We start from the raw sequence: 22232 nt of genomic DNA, 5'->3' as shown, positions 1-22232 counted from the left end.
TGTGTATTTTATCCCATAAGTGGGGCTTGCACTTTTTTGCAGGTAGGCACTCATCTGTTTTTAAGTAGCGCTGTTCATTTCTTTGCTATGTACTAATTTAATTTATTTTTGGTCAGCTGCTCCCACTTAACAGCTTTGCTTTTGGTGTATATGCAGAGCCTCTGTTTGGGTTCAAGGTGCGTTTGTAGTTTCTGGGGGGGCTCAGCGCATCTCTGAGCAGAGGCCATTCGGAGGCGGCCTGGTGATGCGCTGATCCCACTTTTTTGCGCGTATATTTATGACTCTATTCGCTAATCATTTAAACCATTTTTCTTTATAATTTAGAAAATGTTTAAAAAAAATAATACAACAAAGATAAACATCATCGATAAGTTACTGTAGCACAAAAACAGACCTAAAATTATTTGAAACTAGAGATGATCGTTTTTTTCTAGGAGGATTTCCTCTGCAAGAAAAATTCCTGGAGAAGCATATGGACAAATTATCAGCTGGCCACTTTGTTATTGATCTGATTGGTTAGTCATAATAAGCCTATACAGGAAGCAGGAGACACTTCAACACGACTGCAAGCCATTCCAGGGTTTATAAATAGTTCACCACATAAATTGACTATTTTCATCTCCATTAGTTGTGAGTACGAGAAATTCTATCAAGGAGAATTGTTTATCTCTGTTTTGAACTTCGTAAATTAATAAATTAATAAGAAGAGAAGAAAAGTAATGTTAAGCACCTTTCTAGTCCAGTAGCTGTTACACAAACGAAGTCCTGGATAAGTCCTACGATCTATGCCTGTTACATTCAGAAAATTGCAATTATTGTTCCTAAAAAAAGGAAAGAAAAGAGTTACAGTTACAGTCCTATTCAATAAACCTTAACTAAGGTTTAAAGTGGTCTTGACAGGTTTCATCTACTTTGTTACATCTAGTAAATACAAACCAGGGTTACCCTGCACATGAGTCATGACTGAATGCTTGTACTGACAAACCTGTAACTCCACTATAATCATTCTAGTAAACTTGTACAGAAGGTAGAGGTGTTGAGAGAAGAAGATAAAAAGCATACCTGAAGTGAGAAAGGTTGCCATATTTTCTTTTTCTTTTAAACTTTCCTGTTCAGCTGATCCTCTGCCGCTAATATTTTAAGCTATAGTACCTAAACAAGCATGCAGATCAGATGCTCTGACTGAATTCTAGCTGGATTAGCCACATGCTTGATTCAGACACCACTGATGCATAGAAAATCAGCAGGGAAGTCAGGCAACTGGTATTGTTTAAAAGGAAATAAATATGGCAGCCCTTATTTCAGATGTCCTTTAAAGGGAACCTGAGATAAAAAGAAAAAAAAACATACATACCGGGGGGTTCATCCAGCCCCCTTCGGCCTGATCGCTCCCTCTGCGTCATCCTCCACCTCATGGATTCTCCATAAGGATTCTTGGTATCTTCGGCCAGTCGGGGCTTACAGCGCATGCACAGCCTGGCTGGGCGTGTTCCTGCCCCAGCGCGCTCCTGTTGCCGGGAGCTCTCTGCACCTGCTCAGGAACAGAACACTCCTGGCCGCAGGAGTTAGATGGGGGAGCGTGCGTGGCTGCACTACACATTACACCGATTGGCTGAACATACTGGGAGCCCTTACGGAAGATCTAGGATGCAGAAGACAGCGCAGAGGGAGCGATCAGGCCAAAAGGTTTGTATGATCTCTTTTTATCTCAGGTACACTTTAAAGTTATCTCAGTGTTTTACTACTTCTTTTCCCAAGTGTTTAAAGAAGCCTAAACTTGGGATACCCAGTTTACAAATGATAATATCTAGCTCCAGAGCAGCATTCTGCCTTGTCCTCCCCACCTCCCTCAAGTAAATGCTCTGAGGCTGTTTGTCCAACACAGAGACTTGCACTAGAAGGGAGGAGCCTTAGAACTGTGACTAAAGGTAACACAGCCAAGATCTAGATTTTGTGTGGGTATCACTCAGGTGTTCTCCAATTGCTTGGGAAGTAATGTAACAATGGCTCTCGAAAGCTCTCGAAAGCTTCTGAGTTCCAGTTTTGTTTTGTTTTTTGTTACTCAAACTGAGTATTCAAGTAGAAATTTCCATACCATTGTAAAGCCGCATCTACACGCGTAGATGCGGCCGCGATGTTCCTTATCAATCGAGCCACTGATGCGGCTCGATTGATAAGATCAGACAGGATGGATCTTGCTTCCGCCAATTCCCTGCTCGCTCCCCGCGAGGGTACAATGGCAGGGAATCGAGCGGAAGATAAGCGGACGCCGGCGTGGACGAGCGGGGAATTGAATCCGGCGCACGCGCGGCGAGCGGGGATGCGGCGGGCACGTGCGGGGACGCGGAAGAGGCAATCCGGCGGCTAATCGAGCCGCCGGATCGCCGCCGCATCTACACGTTGTTTGATAGAGTTAATGATGTACATTATTTAAGCAAATATAAAATATAAGATATTTAAGGTTAATTACATATATCTAATTCAGCATATGCTATTTTTTAACTTTTGATTCTGGTTGTTCACTTTTCACATGAATTAAATTTAATAGATATTCATACTCTACTGCGGTTGCCTGCTGTATACGTGCACTTCGGCGTGTTAACAGTTCCGCCTGCTGGAACACTTATTACATTAATGGTTACTGATCCAGCAAATAGCAATGATAATTCATTGAAAATGAAAGTTAAAACAAAACACTCATTTCCTGTATACTGTTCTAAGTACACAGGATAAAATGTAGGAACATCTAGGGGATAAATAGTAAATTGAAAATAAAAATACATTTAAATATATAAAGAAATACATTTCCTATAAATATTAACCTCAGTGACAGCAGTTATGTTAGGGACTGAGCTTTTTAAATAAGTATGTCATGAGGGTATATTACTGTTATTTTTGCACACAAAAAAAAAAAGGGGGCTTGTAATTATAAAGTAACACAAAGTGGAAAAATACACCTTTATTTCCAAATAAAATATTGTCACCACACATTGTTCTTGGAACACAATGTCAATGTTGTGATAACCAGGACAAATAGAGAAATACATGTGTGGGTTTTATCTACAGTAGCATTGTTAATTTTAAAATTATTGAGGTTGAAAATAGAGAGATAGTGTATTTGTGTACATTGTTTCTTATTTTTCCCTGCATACAATATAAAGTAGTTACTATAAAAATGATCACCTACAAAAAGCCCAATTTGTTGCAAAAAAAACCCAATGTATCATTTAGGTGTAATAAGTACTGATAAAGTTATTGGTGAATGAATATGAGGAGGGTTGAAATGTGAAAAGTGCTTTCGTCCATAAGTGGAACACAAGTGGTTAATTCTAAACGCTACTGACAAATCTGTCTTGCTGAGCGGAACCCCCCCCCCCCAGAAATAATGACCCTTTTAACTTTTCTGCACTACAACCTTATCACAAGTCTTTTCTTATCACTTGGATAACTCTCTTTTGACTTCTCTATATCTTACAGGAAATTAGCTGAAATCAGTAAGCTGTTTGACAAGCTCATTTGCATAGATAACTGTAGTTGCTGTACTGGAAAATAAAAGGAGACTTTAGACAATTTCTTTGTAGGGCTAGAAGTATATGACTATATTTATCTTATCATGTCATATGTCACTTTAAAGCTACACACACATGTCCAACTAAACTGCCTCATTATCATCTGACTTTAGTATGTTGGACGATAATCAGGCGTATTTAAGCATGCAAACGACTTCACAAGCAACTGATAACAGGCTTTGCGCCCGATCCAACTGTCAGATCTATGTTGACCTACGGTCATCAGATATTGTGCAGTTGATCCATGTGTACAAGTCGTTTCAACGACTTGCACTAGTTTTGAATGCGTAGTCGGTTGTGCGCATTATGTAAATGAGTTGGTCATTTGTCTGTCTGTTGTCCGTCTAGACGTGTGGACATAAAGGTGGAGTTCATCAGGTCATGCGGTCCGTCAGGTCTTGTGTGTGGACGTGTGCTTGTTGTGCACTCGTTGGGCGTGTGTATGAGCCTTAAAGAGAACCAGAGATGAAGCACCCTCTTGTATTTTACCTTATAAATCAGTGGGAACATGACAGTAAACACCTAATCTGCTCTTTGTTTCATTGTTCTCTGTTTAATCTGACTGTTATCACCTCTGATAAGAATCCCCGACTGAGCACTCAGTCTAGCTTTGCTACGGAAAGATTATAGCTGAGTCTGTCTTCTCTGGTGTCTTTTCAAGCCCAAGCCTGCCCCCTTGTGGCTCTGCTATAATGACTCAGCTATAATTATTCCCTGCAAAGCCAGACTGAGTGCTCAGACCGGGATTCTTATCACAGCTGCTAACAGACAAGAGAAAAGTTCATGCACGCAATGTTGAGGTAGGTGTGTGCTTAGTCACTGTGTATAGAATAGCTCAAGGTTTATGACCAAATGCAGCACCACACCTGTATATCTCAATTCAAATAAAGTTTATTTATATATCTTCAGAAAGCACCATCAATAAAAACATCTAAAAGCACAATGGACACCTCATGTCATATATAACAATTCATAATCATATATAATAACTCAATTTGAGCATGATTAATTAAATAAGTAAGAGAATCACCTGGATTGCTCAATGTGAGAGCTATCGCAGGGATAGAACCCGGGTTCTGGAAGTAAGGTCTCAATTAAAGTGCATGTGTGATAGGAAAATACAAGAAATATCAAAAAACATTTCATAACAACAACAGTGATCAGTGTAATAAAGTGCCAACGTGCTTAAATTAATCAGCCCCCCAAAAAACAAGGGTATAAGAAGAACTGAGTGATTGATGCTGAGACCAACGCAGCAATAATGAGTGGCAGATGGAGAAGGCTTACGTGACCCAGGATAGGAGTGAAGCAACGAGGTGTCCAATGAAGTGGAGAGGCCCCCGGTAGACTGCTCTACCGGTGTCGCGGCAGTCACGCCGCTTTGTCAAGACTCACTTTTAGCAGTGAGGATGAAACAGAGAGCATGGTAGATGTTTTCTCTAATGTTCTTACTGATATATATGGTAAAATACACAAGGGTGCTTCGTCTCTGGTTCCCTTTAAGTATGCTTTAAAGATCCGGCTTGTACAGACACTGAACTTTACACATACTGCATACTGCATTCTCAACCAAGATGGAAATCAGACTCACGAACAGGCGAAAGACATAAAAATTAATGCATATAAATACCAAACATACAATACCTCATATAGACTCCTGAAGGTGTCATGGAATATATTATCTGTGTTGCTAACGCAATGAATTCTGCAGAAATGCTTGGATCCATGTGCTGATTATAGCCTCAAAAATGAAACAAATAGCAAGTTAGAAAATGAAAGACTAATGATTATTTTAAGGATATTAAACAATATATTTAAAATCGTAATTTAGAATTTTATATGAAGTTGAAAGGGTTTAGGTATGTAAACTGCCAGTCTGTAGTCAGTTTTAGTTTTACGCAATACTAGAGCTTTTACATACAGTATATACCTATATCACTGTAGTAACCAGCATAAAATACATTGTACATTTGAGTATCCATGTATGTGGCTTCTAGACAGCTAATCACAACACTTGACACCTGTAAGATGAAAAATTCAGGCAGCCAAAACTATTTATAGAATCTTATTGAGGTTTAGTACTTGTTTGCGTTTCCATATCTTATTTAATATCATAACCACTGGAAATACATCATATTTATATACTACACAAGTTATGTAAAGACATGTGAAATATGTTTACTAGTCAAATAAGGAAGAACCTGCACTCAGTCTATGTTGAGAAAACAGTAATAAAATATACCACTTAAAACTAGTGTCATGCACAATATCAAATGCTGACACTCAGAGTGACCCTGGTGCACTCTTATAAAATATATACTGAGCATATCGTGATAAACTACATGTTCAGAAATCACCTTTAGTGACAACTGCATAATAAGATGTTTTTGTATTCTATATTCAGGAGCAGTTATTCAGTTGCTAAAAGTGTCAGGAGGAATCTTACCACTGTCAGGAGGGACGTCCTCCCTTACATTTCAAACCTCTTGATTACTGTAATAATTTAATGTAATTGAAGGTTTCACTGAGCAGAAAGAATCCTCAGGGGTTTAACTTACTCTGCTCTCAGATAGTGTTGCTTAAAGAATACCCGAAGTGACATGTGAAATGATGAGATAGACATGTGTATGTACAGTGCCTAGCACACAAATGAATATGCTGTGTTCCTTTTTTTTTCTCTGTCTGGAAGAGTTAAATATCAGGTATGTAAGTGGCTAACTCAGTCCTGACTCAGACAGGAAATGACTACATTGTGACCCTCACTGATGAGAAATTCCAACTATAAAACATTTTCCTAGCAGAAAATGGCTTCTAAGAGCAAGAAAGAGATAAAAAGGGAAATTTCTTATCATTGAGGGTCACGCTGTAGTCACTTCCTGTCTGAGTCAGGACTGAGTCAGCCACTTACATACCTGATATTTAACTCTTTCAGGCAGAGAACGAAAAAAAAGGACCACAGCATAATTATTTGTGTGCTAGGCACTGTACATACACATGTCTATCTTATCATGTCACATGTCACTTCGGGTATCCTTTAACCACTTGAGGACCACAGTCTTTCTACCCCTTAAGGACCAGAGCCTTTTTCTCCATTCAGACCACTGCAGCTTTCACGGTTTATTGCTCGGTCATACAACCTGCCACCTAAATGAATTTTAGCTCCTTTTCTTGTCACTAATACAGCTTTCTTTTGGTGCTATTTGATTGCTGCTGCGAGTTTTAGTTTTATTATATTCATCAAAAAAGACATGCATTTTGTCAAAAAAAATGATTTTTTTTTTACATTCTGTGCTGACATTTTTCAAATAAAGTAAAATTTCCTTATACATTTTTGTCCAAATTTATTGTGCTACATGTCTTTGATAAAAAAAATTAATTCAGTGTATATTTATTGGTTTGGGTAAAAGTTATAGCGTTTACAAACTATGGTGCCAAAAGTGAATTTTCCCATTTTGAAGCATTTCTGACTTTTCTGACCACCTGTCATGTTTGATGTGGTGCAAAAATTCCAGGATAGTATAAATACCCCCCAAATTACCCCATTTTGGAAAGAAGACATCCCAAAGTATTCACTGAGAGGCATGGTGAGTTCATAGAAGATTTTATTTTTTGTCACAAGTTAGCGGAAAATGACACTTTGTGACAAAAAAAACAAAAAAAGTTTCCATTTCTTCTAACTTGCGACAAAAAAAAATGAAATCTGCCACACACTCACTATGCTCCTCTCTGAATACCTTGAAGTGTCTACTTTCCAAAATGGGGTCATTTGTGGGGTGTCTTTACTGTCCTGGCATTTTGGGGGGTGCTAAATTGTAAGCACCCCTGTAAAGCCTAAAGGTGCTCATTGGACTTTGGGCCCCTTAGCACAGTTAGGCTGCAAAAAAGTGCCACTCATGTGGTATCGCCGTACTCAGGAGAAGTAGTATAATGTGTTTTGGGGTGTATTTTTACACATACCCATGCTGGGTGGGAGAAATATCTCTGTAAATGACAATTTTTTTGATTTTTTTTTACACACAATTGTCCATTTACAGAGACATTTCTCCCACTCAGCATGGGTATGTGTAAAATTACACCCCAAAACACATTAAACTACTTCTCCTGAGTACGGCGATACCACATGTGTGGCACTTTTTTGCAGCCTAACTGCGCTAAGGGGCCCAAAGTCCAATGAGTACCTTTAGCATTTCACAGGTCATTTTGCGACATTTGGTTTCAAGACTACTCCTCACGGTTTTACGGCCCCTAAAATGCCAGGGCAGTATAGGAACCCCACAAATGACCCCATTTTAGAAAGAAGACACTCCAAGGTATTACGTTAGGAGTATGGTGAGTTCATAGAAGATTTTATTTTTTGTCTCAAGTAAGCGGAAATTGATTTTAATAGTTTTTTTTCACAAAGTGTCATTTTCCGCTAACTTGTGACAAAAAATAAAAACTTCTATAAACTCACCATACTCCTAACAGAATACCTTTGGGAGTCTTCTTTCTAAAATGGGGTCATTTGTGGGGTTCCTATACTGCCCTGGCATTTTAGGGGCCCTAAACCGTGAGGAGTAGTCTTGAAACCAAATGTCTCAAAATGACCTGTGAAATCCTAAAGGTACTCATTGGACTTTGGGCCCCTTAGCGCACTTAGGGTGCAAAAAAGTGCCACACATGTGGTACCGCTGTTCTCAGGAGAAGTAGTATAATGTGTTTTGGGGTGTATTTTTACATATACCCATGCTGGGTGGAAGAAATATCTCTGTAAATAGACAATTTTTTGATTTTTTTTTACACACAATTGTCCATTTACAGAGAGATTTCTCCCACCCAGCATGGGTATGTGTGAAAATACACCCCAAAACACATTATACTACTTCTTCTGAGTACGACGATACCACATGTGTGACACTTTTTTGCAACCTAGGTGCGCTAAGGGGCCTAACGTCCTATTCACAGGTGATTTTGAGGCATTTGGATTCTAGACTACTCCTCACGGTTTAGGGCCCCTAAAATGCCAGGGCAGTATAGGAACCCCACAAGTGACCCCATTTTAGAAAGAAGACACCCCAAGGTATGCTGTTAGGAGTATGGTGAGTTCATAGAAGATTCTATTTTTTGTCACAAGTTAGTGAAAAATGACACTTTGTGAAAAAACAATAAAAATAAATTTCCGCTAACTTTTGACAAAAAATAAAATCTTCTATGAACTCGTCATACACCTAACAGAATACCTTGGGGTGTCTTTTTTCTAAAAAGGGGTCACTTGTGGGGTTCCTATACTGCCCTGGCATTTTACGGGCCCAAAACCGTGAGTAGTCTGGAAACCAAATGTCTCAAAATGACTGTTCAGGGGTATAAGCATCTGCAAATTTTGATGACAGGTGGTCTATGAGGGGGCGAATTTTGTGGAACCGGTCATAAGCAAGATGGCCTTTTAGATGACAGGTTGTATTGGGCCTGATCTGATGGATAGGAGTGCTAGGGGGGTGACAGGAGGTGATTGATGGGTGTCTCAGAGGGTGGTTAGAGGGGAAAATAGATGCAATCAATGCACTGGGGAGGTGATCGGAAGGGGGTCTGAGGGGGATCTGAGGGTTTGGCCGAGTGATCAGGAGCCCACATGGGGCAAATTAGGGCCTGATCTGATGGGTAGGTGTGCTAGGGGGTGACAGGTGGTGACAGGAGGTGATTGATGGGTGTCTCAAGGTTTGATTAGTGAGGGGAATAGATGCAAGCAATGCACTGGCGAGGTGATCAGGGCTGAGGTCTGAGGGCATTCTGAGGGTGTGGGCGAGTGATTGGGTGCCCTAGGGGCAGATAGGGGTCTAATCTGATGGGTAGCAGTGACAAGTGGTGACAGGGGGTGATTGATGTGTAATTAGTGGGTATTTAGAGGAGAGAACAGATGTAAACAATGCACTTGGGAGGTGATCTGATGGCGGGTCTGCAGGCGATCTGATGGTGTGGGTGGGTGATCAGATTGCCTGCAAGGGGCAGGTTAGGGGCTGATTGATGGGTGGCAGTGACAGGGGGTGATTGATGGGTGGCAGTGACAGGGGTTGATTGATGGGTGATTGACAGGTGATTGACAGGTGATCAGTGGGTTATTACAGGGAAGAACAGATGTAAATAATGCACTGGCAAATTGGTCTGAGGGCAATCTGAGCGTGTGGGCGGTAGCTTGGGTGCCCGCAAGGGGCAGATTAGGGTCTACTCTGATGGGTAACAGTGACAGGTGGTGATAGGGGGTGATTGATGTGTGATTGATGGGTAATTAGTGGGTGTTTAGAGGAGAGAACAGATATAAACAATGCACTTGGAAGGTGATCTGACGGCAGGTTTGCGGGCGATCTGATGGTGTGGGTGGGTGATCAGATTGCCCGCAAGGGGCAGGTTAGGGGCTGATTGATGGGTGGCAGTGACAGGGGGTGATTGATGGGTGATTGACAGGTGATTGACAGGTGATCAGGGGGGATAGATGTATACAGTACACAGGGGGTCTGGGTAGAATCTGAGTGGTGGGGGGGGGTGATCAGGAGTCCCCAGGGTGCAGTTAGGGACCTAATAAAAAAAATAGCGTTAACAGATAGTGACAGGGAGTGATTGATGGGTGACTAGGGGAGTGATTGGGTGTAAACAGTGGTCTGGGAGGTGGGCAGGGGGGGGGGGGTCTGAGGGGTGCTGTGGGGGATCAGGGGGCAGAGGGGGGGATCAGTGTGCTTGGGTGCAGACTAGGGTGGCTGCAGCCTGCCCTGGTGGTCCCTCGGACACTGGGACCACCAGGGCAGGAGGCAGCCTGTATAATACACTTTGTATACATTACAAAGTGTATTATACACTTTGTAGCGGCGATCGTGGGGTTAACAACCCGCCGGCGCTTCCGAACGGCCGGCGGGTTGTCGTCGTGGGTGGGCGGAGCCAGTTGCCGGGGGAAGCGCGTGTCATCAATGACGCGATCGCTCTCCCGGCATGCCGAAAGGACGCAACGCCCTTGGGCATATTGCGGTCCTTTCGGCGTCCACTTTGCCGCCGCCCATCGGCTGTGGGCGGTCGGCAAGTGGTTAAGTATGTCTAAGCTTGGTCTGAGAGTAAACAGGTTAAAATGTTCTAGCTGTTGAAAATCTTGAATATGAACACTATTGAATATTTTGGTGAAAAGTTCTGATGATCTGTCTTGGTGTCTGGAGAGCTGCTACACCAGCCAAGATGCACCAGAAGGCATGGTAAGATCCCCCCCCCCAAAAAAAAAAATCTGAGGATCAATGTATTTGAAAAACAGATGAAATTTGTGCACAGCTGTGGGGAAAGGGCCATATTATATGACTTTTAGGTCACTATGGGCAAAATGAAAATTGAATTTACTTTGTGGGGTCTTTTAGAGTGGAAAACCTGAACTCTTGCACAGGACAGAAGGAAAACATAGATAAATGCTCCCTGTATGTATTTAGAGAATTTAGCCTGTTTAATTCCCCCTCATTTGTGTATAATCACAAGCTGTAATTTGATCCTCCCCTGTGTCACATAACTGCCACGGCAGAGATGGCAGATGAGCTCATTTGAAAGAACTGGGTGTTAACAATATGTCTGCATCCATGAATCAGGAAGTAGACACACTGCAGATTTATTTTAGGATTTGCATCAGCTGTAACAAAGAAATGTTTTTGTTTAAAGTTTATTATGCTGTTGTGTATCTTTTATAGCAGAGAGGACATTCTGAGTTCAGGTCCACTTTAATGATCTATATGCAGTTATTATGGGTCATTTAATTTTTGTTTTTCTTTTCTTTCTTTTTTTTTTCTTTTACATGTATTGGTTTATTCACATGATTAGCAGAACTCTAACAAAATGTTAAACTTAAAAAAGAAAAAGAAAAAAAAAGCATTAGCCCTTGGATACATGCAGGTATAGGTTTTCAATTATTATGTGATGCCATGTCGGGACAGCAGTAACAACAAGCCTGAATAGTCCAGCAGAAGAAGGAGTTTTCCTGGAAATTTAACCAAGCATCTGAACAAACACAGAAGGCCCTTGGAGTGGCCTTTAAAGAGCAACCGTCGGGCATAAAATAAAAAATCGATTCTTTATTTTTATATGGTAAACAAGTAATAAGGATGCTAAAAATCACTCTTATTTTTATTTTCCATAAAACATAATTCTCCAGTTTCCCCGGCTCTTATTTAGTACATCTTCCGCACAAAGAAAATTAAAGGGCATGCTGTTTTTTTTTTCTTCTTTACTTTCCCCACAGACTTAACTAATGCAGCCTGATTGGCTGAAGCCTCTTATCCTCCTGTTTTCCCCTCCCCTCTGTTCCTCTCTGACTGGCCAATATTTCTCAATGCACTTCCTACTGCAGACCTGGGTGGGAGTGTCTGAAGAGTGGGAGGGGGGCTGGCAATGAAACACAGACAGAGTAAAGGAGGAAATTATGTCAGGATTGGCTTCAAGATAGACACAGACAAAATGGAAAATCCTGAGAAGGATTTTCTCTTTTTGTACTATAGAAAAATCACTAAAATCAAAATGTTTACAGTGCAATACATATATTATGTAAGTAGAGCAAGTTTTTATCTACTTATGTATGTGTATTTTTTTCTGAGATAGTATGGCTGACAGCTCCACTTTAAAACAAAATAGCCAGACCTTAAAAACAAAATGCATGCTTAACTACTGTCTTTTCAAGGCAGTGATCTCTGTGTTGTAATACAGTTGTGTGTTTGTCAGGTCAACTATATTCAACATTGATTACCTTTAACAGGAAGGTACAGTATGTAGTAGGCACATTAAAAGAAAAAGAGGATGGATAAGGCACCAGGCCCAGAAGACATCCACTCCAGGGTATTATAGGAATTTAATTTAGTTATTGGCCATTTTCTCTTATTTACCTATCTAGTCAAAGAAAAACAAAGTAATGCTGCAATCTTCTCAAAAGATTTTAAGTGATGCAGAATATGTAACACTCCATTGGGTATTACAATGGCCAAACACCATATAAACTGTATGTAACTGGAATAATTAGATTTGGAAAAGGACTTGGGAAGGACTTGATAACAGTATTTAATGGTAAGCAGCAGCAGTTAAAACAAAAAACATTCTGGAATGCATAACATTAGAAATGCGAGCACAAGACATTACTATACTGTTTGTTTGTATAAATCACTTGTGCAAAGCAGGTCATTAGAGCACTGCCATTGCTTGGGTAAAATTGTCTCTACAAAGTTTGCTAAATTAACTGCAGCTATAGCAGAGCTTAGTGGGTAATTTTGGTGCCCAACCCGACACCCAGTAAATTGTGGCTATAAGCAGCACACTGATTAGCAGAGGGTGGGCTTGATTCACAAAGCGGTGCTAACCTACTTAGCACGTCTAAAGTCTTTAGGCGCGCTAACCAGGGTGCTAAGTAGGTTAGCACTGGTTTTCTCAATTGAGAAATCCAGTGCTAACCTGCTTAGCACCCTGGTTAGCGCGCCTAAAGACTTTAGACGTGCTAAGTAGGTTAGCACCGGTTTGTGAATCAAGCCCGGTGTGTTTAGCGGCAATGATATTGGCTGATATTGCAGTGGGGGGTTGGTTAGGGTTAGACATGGATAAAGGGAGGGTTCTAGTGGGAATAGAGTTAGGTTAAGTGATAACAAAATGTCACGTCAGTAAAAACTACAGATATTTCACTATCGTATTACTCAGTGCCCAGCAGTAAAATATGGGTAATTTTACCTATACTAGCAGTTTTCCCTGACACCCAAATTGCCACGGTGCCCTTTTTGATGCATGCCACTTGAGGCTACATCTGGAGTATAAGATACAGTTTTAAGCACTGTGCTATAAGAAAAATAAGAAATTAACATGAATAAATGGGATGGAAACCACAAAATGGCAGTTATTTTATACTCCTGTGTTGACTCATATACTAGGTAATCAAGGCATCCAGTAAGACATTTGTCGCCACAAACATGATTTCCTGAATCACCTGTTGGCATTTATCGACTCTCTGGGTGCTGTGGTGACCAGGGCATTATGGGATACTCACCAAATTTTCCAAACTTTGCTGTTTGGTTCTTATTTTCCCAAACACAAATGAGTAGTATTTAGGGTAAATTTCAATTTAACCAGAATCCAAACAGCAACCCTACTCCCAGATTCACTTACATTTGTACTGATCTCTGGAACTGTTGAAATATTAAGCTCACACTGTCTCTCATCATGTTGTTTAGCATATGCACATATGCACAGCTTATATTGCCCATGTTCACCTTAACCACCTTCCGGACCTTAGTAATTCAAATCTTCCTATCTTTTGCACTGCTCTCCCGTCACTGCCGCCCACTCGCTCTGTCATCGGTATGACAGCAAACCTCCATAAGCCAGTCAGGAGCCACTATCCAGGTGTTTGGAAATTTTAATGATTAAGGGCTCTGCCTCTGACACAGGAGACCTTGGTTGAAATATCGGCTCTGCCTGTTCAGTAAGCCAGCACCTATTTAATAGAGACCTTTTGCAAGTCACAAAAGTCACTGCATAATATAGACATATGGCAATGGTAGGGATTAGATTGTGAGCTCCTTTGAGGGACAGCTAGTGACAAGACCATATATATGTACACTGTACAGCGCTGCGTAATATGTCGGCGCTATATAAATACTAAATAATAATAATAATAAAGTCTCCCTAACACTTCTACCGCCTATAGAGCATGTCCTAGTGGCTGCAGCTCTGGTGCTTTGAGTCCACCAGGAGAAAAATGCAATATAAATGTTCTGTATTTGATTTCAGAAGAATTCCATTGATCACAGTGGACAAACGACACAGGAGAGGAGACAGAGATTGATGAATAGACTACATGGGAGGTAAGTATGACCTGTGTATGTTTATTTTGACTTTTAATTGTTAGTTCAGGTTTGTTTTAAATCCCTCCAGGACCGAAAGGCTCAAGCCACTTAAAGAGAACCCGAGGTGTGTTTGAAGAATGTGATCTGCATACAGAGGCTGGATCTGCCTATACAGCCCAGCCTCTGTTGGTATTCCAAACCCCCCTAATGTCCCCCTGCACTCTGCAATCAGACATAGATCACAGTGGCGCTGTGCTGGCTGTGTTTACATCTGTAGTGTCAGTCTCGGCTGCTCCCCCGCCTCCTGCAGAGCTCCGGTCCCTGCCCCCCTCCCTTCCCTCTAATCAACGGGGAGGGAAGGGAGGCAGGCGGGGACCGGAGTTCTGCAGGAGGTGGGGAGAGCAGCAGACTGACACTATAGAGAAAAACACAGTCCGCTGCGACACGCTGTGTGTCGACAGCGAGGCTGTGATTTATGAGGGATTGCAGAGTGCAGGGGGACCTTGGTGAGGTTTGGGATACCAACAGAGGCTGGGCTGTATAGGCAGATCCAGCCTCTGTATGCAGATCACATTCTTCAAACCCACCTCGGGTTCTCTTTAAGGACCAGATCCTGTTCCCTTATTTTTATTCTATGATGATCCCTGTGATTTCCTAACAGGGTTCACAGGGTCAGCATCCTAAAAAATTGGCTCCTGACGGGTGCAACAAATTCAACTGCCATTAAACAGCTGAGTTTAGCGGCAACAGAAATGTAATCACACTGGGAGAAATCTATGTCTTGGCTGAGATAAGAAGCAGCAAACTGGTAATCGATTTCAATGGTCTACATCCACAGTGAGTTCATAAACATGAATGAAGAACATATTTCTTTATCACTTTGTGTAGTATGTTAGACAGTGAGACATGACATGAAATGTTGTTACCTGCATATTTTTGCACACTTCTTGATACAAATGTAGGCAGCCAGTCATAAAAAACAATTTTCTAAAAAAAAGAAAAAGAAATACATAAATAAGTATACAAATTGAAAGAATCTTGAAAATGATTATTCTCCTTCACACCCCACCTGCTGCTCCATCAGGCACCTGACTTGACAGGCAGCCTTTTGGGATAATCAAAGTACAGGGATCACATCCTAGAAAACCACTGGACCCGACAGGGCCGTTATTTCAAAGGAGCACATGTAAGTTACCAGCGCACGCTACAGAGCACTTCCATGTGTATTGTGCGCACTGAGATTTTAGCTTACATTGCAAAGCAGTGCAGTTTAGTGAATCAACCCCCATGTGCCATCCTTCCTCCTCCTTCCATAGCTCTCCATAGCCTCTGGACTTGAGACACGTGTGTACAGAAGTTGGTCACAAACTGTCGCCCAAGAAACGAACCCCAATCCCAGTGGGCAACAGCAATTGTTAAGTGTGTGTACATAGCTTTGGTAAAGCAGGCTGATCAGGAGGCAAACTTATTGTAAACAATAGGTGCGGCAACCTTGTATCTTGAATCAGGACTAAAATTAATAAACTGCATTATTAATCAAAGCCTCAATTTAACGTAGTGTAATCACACACTTAAGAGTACGTACACTAATACCTTAAGCCTAATTTACGACAAATAATGTTCTTAAAGAGACTCTAACAAAATGTTGAGCCTTATTTCTTCTATCCTATAAGTTCCTATACCTGTTCTAATGTGCTCTGTCTAACTGCAGCCTTTTCTAGTTGCACAGTGGCTGTATTATCTCTGTTATATGATCTAATCTTCTCTCCTCTGTCGGGCTGAGGCAGTCAGGCAGGAATGTGCTGTGCTGCTTGTGATTGGATAGAAGCTATACACACCCTCTCCAGGCCATGTGCACACTCTGTATGACTCACACACTGAGCTACTCTCAGCCTATCACTTGCTATGTCTTTTGTTTGTAAACACTGCATAAAAATGGCAATTACAAGCCAGGATTGCAGCAGGGAGTGGCAGAAACAGCACAGAGGGGCCCAGGAGAACATAATGAATAGAATGGTATGCTTTTTATTGTAAGAATTTTAGAGTACAGATTCTCTTTAAAAAAAAAACACCTTAATGACAACCTCTCAGTTGGTGCCTGTTCATGTCCTGTGACTCCCTAGCTCCTTGCTTACGATCAGCAGCACATTGCAATGAGCTTATACTACAATCACATTGAAACAGTTTAAAAAAAGTCATGCAGGGAGGCATACAGTACCATTAAAGTATGCCTCACCGCCAATGTGAACAGTATCCTGTAATGCAAGTCAGGGCCAGTTCTAGACTTTTTGCTGCCTGAGGCACACTTGTGAGGATGCGCCTTCCCCCTCCCCCTTCCCCCCGGTTTGAAATGATCGCACAGCACCCAACAATTTACTATGCTTCATTTGAAGTTCTCAGTCAGCAAGGGAGCATATGCAACAACTTGAGACATGACATACTGCAGCTCAACACAATAATACACTCACTGGCAGGCTGCGAGTCTATGGGCCAGGGCACAAAAAGCGCCAGTGCTCTTTGACGTGAATTTTCAAGGCGATTCTAGGCATGTGCCTAGCGATTTTCTATTTGTACCTAGCGATTTTTGGAACGTTTCTGTGCCCCATTTTTTTATACACTGTAAATCTGCTATTGTACTGGTTTTGTCACAAAAACGCTTGGGAAAAGCGCTCAATCACTTTTCAGGACGGTTTTCAACTTTCCTATACTTTACATTGAGGCTGAATCGCCTCAGAAATCATCAGAAATGCTGTAGGACCCACGTTTAAGTTTGGGAAAAAAATCACATTGCTCTGGTGTGATCCATCCCATTCTAATACATTAGCCAAACGCTTTTTGAAGTGCTAGCTTTTTTTTAAAGCACTCAGAAGTGCTCTTGGTGTGCACCAGCCCTATGACAAACTAACTACTCACCCTCAGCCAGCCAGCCGTCCTCCAGTGCTCCTCAGTCAGGACAGCAGTGCCACCTCCTCCCTTGAGGGCATATTCACAGTGGGACGTTGCATTGTAATGCTACGTTAAAGTCGCAACGCAGCATTACAAGGCAATGCAAAAAAAAAAAAGTGGTAATGCACATTAATGCTGTGTTACCGTGGCATACAGTAGATACAGTGGAGCATACAGGCAATGAAAAGTATGCCTCTCTGTATATGTTTAACATCTGTGTTTAGAGATAACGCACTGCAAGCAGTGAGTTACCATAACGCAACATTTGCAACGCAACGTTAACGTTGTACTGTGAATGTCACATAGGCTTAACATTACAGTGCGTTAACGTGCGTTACAATGACTTTATAACGCAGGACAATTACGTCCTACTGTGAATGCGACCTCAACTGTGCACGTTAAATGAAACACTGCTTCTCTGCTGCCTCCCCCCTTCTTACTTACTGTCAGACTCCTCACACAGCACAACAATATGCTTTTCCCCAATGATGACCACTTCACCTAGCTTTTTTCTCCTCCATCCTACTCTGTCTGCCTGCTGTAAGTGTAAACACAGTACAAACATGCTGCCCCGTAATCTCTGCACCTAATGCAAGTGTTTCACCTTGTTTCATGAGAGAACCGACTCTGTTGCAAGTGCAACCACTTTGTGATCCTGATGGAAACTGTCACATTGCACTGCACCACATTTAATCTGATATTATCAATACATTTGCATTGCAATGCACTGATTTTGTCTATTGCGGTGCAATGGGCAAAGTGTGAAAGTGCTCTCAGTCTCTGTTAGGTTGTATACGTGAACATTTTTGTCAATTTAGTTTAATTAAAGTATTAGGATGTATTTGTAGCCTCCTTTTACCGTGGCCTTATAGATTGATGTGCTTACTAAACTTTGAGTAAATCATAATATTGTCACCATTTACACTAGGAAATACATTCATTCATAATGCACTTTTTATTCTGAGTATGTTTATGTGACAACTCTGCCTTGTAAAATTTTTGAGTGTAAGGCAAGGTTTGCAGTAGGGTGTTGCGCTGCATCAGACAATATAATTGCATTGTTAATTTGATGCAATTATAGTGTAATGGTACATTCACATCACCACGTTAGCAGTGCAGTATGCAGGAACTCAATTGCATAACTGATATAACTGTCAACGTGCATGTTATGTGGTACAACACTGCATAACAGGCATGTTAACAGTTGCAGTGAAGCATACTTTCTCTGCACTGTATGTTTCATTCTATGCATCATTTTTTGCAGGATTTATAACACAAACCCCCCTTTCCCTCTTCCCTGTGAACATAGCCTTACTTTAGGATTTGTGGCACATATTTGTGTATGTTAAAAGGCATTTTTTCTCATATCTGCCATTTTTGCTTAATTTACTGCTCAATAACCACACTATGTTAAAAAATCTATTGCATTTCCAGAGTGGATGAGTTTATTACCTGATAAACACCAATGACCCATTTTCGGGCATGTTGAAACAGGACTTAATCCGACCAGTCTGTGTGGTTTTTTGCCAACATTTCTGCAATGTAGTTGTGGTACCGAAACCAAACAATGCCTTGTGCTTGGCGAAATGGACTTTCATTGGCTAAAGTATAACCCAAACCTATGGTCCAGAAATAAAGTCATGTTAAAGTTCCGTTCTGTTAATAGGATATAAATGTTTTCTTGCATATACGGATAGAATAAAGCAAACTTGCAATCTCTCTGACTAACAGGAGTAGTGAATGTGATAAATAGGGGTTAGGTGCTTTATAATGGTAGCTATGGTCTGTGATATACTGGTTACAGCTGAGCTTATTAGACCTTCCCTTTATACGACTACAGTACTGTGTACAGTATATGATGGTATTGTATGTAGACCTGCAAAATTAAATATGTTTCTTTGGTTCTTGGCTTCTTTGATTCTTTGCAACCATATACGGCTATCCGCTGGCAACAGTGGTGAGTGGCAGAGGCGTAGCTAAGCTTTTCAGCGCCCAGGGACAAATAAAGTTTTTGCTTTGCCTGGAGACACCTGTGGTACTCGTGTAGCCTATTCCCGGTGGGTACATTTTGTTGCCAAAACTATTAGAAAAAAGTGTACGCGGAACTAACTCAATACTTAACCTGTGGGGCTAAATGACATATGTGGAGCACTGACTGGATCCTGGGCAGAAAAACCCAAAAACAATAGTGTACTGAAAATAGGTACTTTATTGATGATGAGGAGAGGAGGGCTGGAAGGAGGCGGGAGTAGATGGGGAGTGGGCAGAGAGCAGGATAGAGCAGGGGATAAGATCTGCCCCTTCCTTATTCTTTCAAAGGTGCTGCAGGGAACGGGAGGCATTGGGGGATGGTGCGGTCCAAAGCAACGCCCACCAGATGCTGCGTCCGCCTCTGGTGAATGGGATACACAAGGCCCTGTCCTCTGTGACCCTGTTGCTTTACAGCATGTTTCTGCATGTCACCAACAAATTCTCTATAGAAGATTTTAATGTGATATTCAGGTAAGTAGAATATTAACCTGTTCTGCTCTACCTATAACACTGCAAACAGTACAATTACAGCTCAGTGAAAAAACTTTACAGGCTTGATGTAATAAAGCTTTCACTGATGAAAAATATGACACTGCTGTTTCGTCATGTAACAGTCTAAGGGCCTTGCATTAGAAAATAGTGTAGGGTAAAATGAAGATAGATAGGCACCAGTTGCTGGCTGTTCAGTAGACTCAGAGTGTTTGCCACCTTTCCAGAGTTGTGCTAACAAAAACGTCAAACTTGTCAGGAGAAAGACGGAGCACCAGCTCTGCTTGCTAGTGTTTATTGCACTCACAATGGCAATACAGGCATACCAGTAGGATAGGTGAGGATACCAGCCTAACAGCCGTTTCTCGACAACTGCCGCTTTCTCAAAGGCAACAGAGGTATCAACGGTTATAGGATAAAGCAGTCTATATATGGTGCTATACATATAATAGCACCACTTACCACACCCCATTGTCCGTGCATCACTAAACGGTATCGCACCGCCAATTACAGCAGCCATGCACGCTTCCAGGTATCTACCTGCCCACTTCCGGGGACTGCGTGACTTAAGTGACCAATCGGCGCTCAGGACTAAGGACCTATCCGAGATTCAGGATAGGGAGCCAATCCGGCGCAACGCTGGGTAGTTGTCAAGCGGAGCGTCTATAGCAACTCCAATGTAGATGCGTGTTGCGCCGGATTGGCTCCCTGTTCTGAGTCTTGGATAGGCCCGTAGTCCTGAGCATCGATTGGTCACGTAAGTCACGCGGTCCATGGAAGTGGGCGGGTCGATACCCGTAAGCATACGCGGCTGCCGTAATTGGCGGCGCGATACCATTTAGGGATGCATGGACAATGGGGTGTGGTAAGTGGTGCTATTATATGTATATATATTGGACTGCTTTATCCTATAACTGTTGATACCTCTGTTGCCTTTGAGAAAGCGGCAGTTGCCGCAAAACGGCAGTTAGGCCGGTATCCTCACCTATCCTACTGGTATGCCTGTATTGCCATTGTGATTGCAATAATTCTATTCTCCTCTTTGCGTGATTGCAATAAACCCTAGCAAGCAGAGCTGGTGCTCCGTCTTTCTTCTTCCTCCTGACATCAGAAAATAGATTTCAGAGTAGGGATGAGCTTCAGAATTCTGAATTTTGTATTTCTGATCAGAAATCGGCTTTCCGTGACAAAAATTGGCATTCGGAAATCGGAATTCCAGCCAGTCACAAGACTCGGATGTATAAGCCCAACCAGAGAATGTGGAAGTGCACCACAGTTGCCAATTGGAAATGCAGAATACACATAATTGCGTACATCCACAAAAAAATGTGTTACAATTAACACATTTTTTTGACAAAAATAACAACAACAAAAAAATTCTCCAGAAACCAGAAAGTCGAAAATTTAACATTCAGATTTCTGCAGAATTCCGGGGAAATTGGAAAGATGCTTTTAGGAATCAGATCAGCCCTATTTCGGAGTTAGGACTCATTTCCATTATGGAAACTCGATTGCAGGGACAGCAGACAGTGCATAGACTGCACCGTCTGTTGTTTTCATTTATGGGCGGCGATTCACCACTGAAGGACCCCACGCATGGTTTGCTGCATTTCAGGGTGATTCAACCAGTGATCACATTCAGTATAATGAATGGGATCACAAGCTCCTCTCCCCAGTGTATGAGCTTGCGCGGCTCTGCGTTATTAGTGGGAACGAGCCCTAACATAAACCCGAGGAACACATGCAATGGTGGAGCTAGAAGTGGACTTTGAAAATAACTGAAAACCAGAAAATTAAGATTATATTTGTTTATATACAATTTTAATCCTCTAATTTTTAAACAGTATAACTCAAATGCTTTATAACTACTTACTGTATATCCCTTCATCTCCTCCTTGCCCAGTCGAAGGGTCCGGCACTCTAAACACTGGAAGCCTTTTTTTTGCATAGGGTGGAAGGAACTTATCTGGCCCTGAAGTCAACTTTCCACCAGAGAAGCTTCTCAGAGCATCACTCCATGAATGGGAAGGACCATATATGGAGCTTCCATCAATCCAAGCTGTTACAAGATTTACCTGGAAAATCATGAATCATCATCTTTCAGTAATGAAATATGATTTACTAAAATGACGGCATTATGACATTTTTGTAAAGCCAGACATGGAACGTTGAAGTTTTAAAGTGAGACCAAAGTGGGCTGATCTGGAGGGCTGGGCGTACCAGGTCGCTGCCATCCACGCCGCTCTCCGCCCGTCCATTGGCCTACATCACTACACTTTAACTTTCGTGACCTCTGGAGTCACAAAGCTCGAAGGAGACCGAGCTGCTCTCTCAGTGTGCAGGGGGGTTGGGGAAGTGGCAGGGAAGACAGCCAGGGAGAGAC

The 22232-nt window shown here is 41.8% G+C and overlaps 1 pseudogene; it reads right to left on the bottom strand.

Moving 5' to 3' along the window:
* The window catches only part of LOC137562262 (dual oxidase 1-like), a 138570-nt pseudogene that overhangs the window by 72387 nt on the left and 43951 nt on the right, over positions 1 to 22232 (bottom strand).

This window comes from Hyperolius riggenbachi, chromosome 3 (genome assembly GCF_040937935.1).
Source record: "Hyperolius riggenbachi isolate aHypRig1 chromosome 3, aHypRig1.pri, whole genome shotgun sequence".
NCBI classification, from domain to species: Eukaryota; Metazoa; Chordata; class Amphibia; order Anura; family Hyperoliidae; genus Hyperolius; species Hyperolius riggenbachi.
This window is presented reverse-complemented; position numbering and strand designations above follow the sequence as displayed.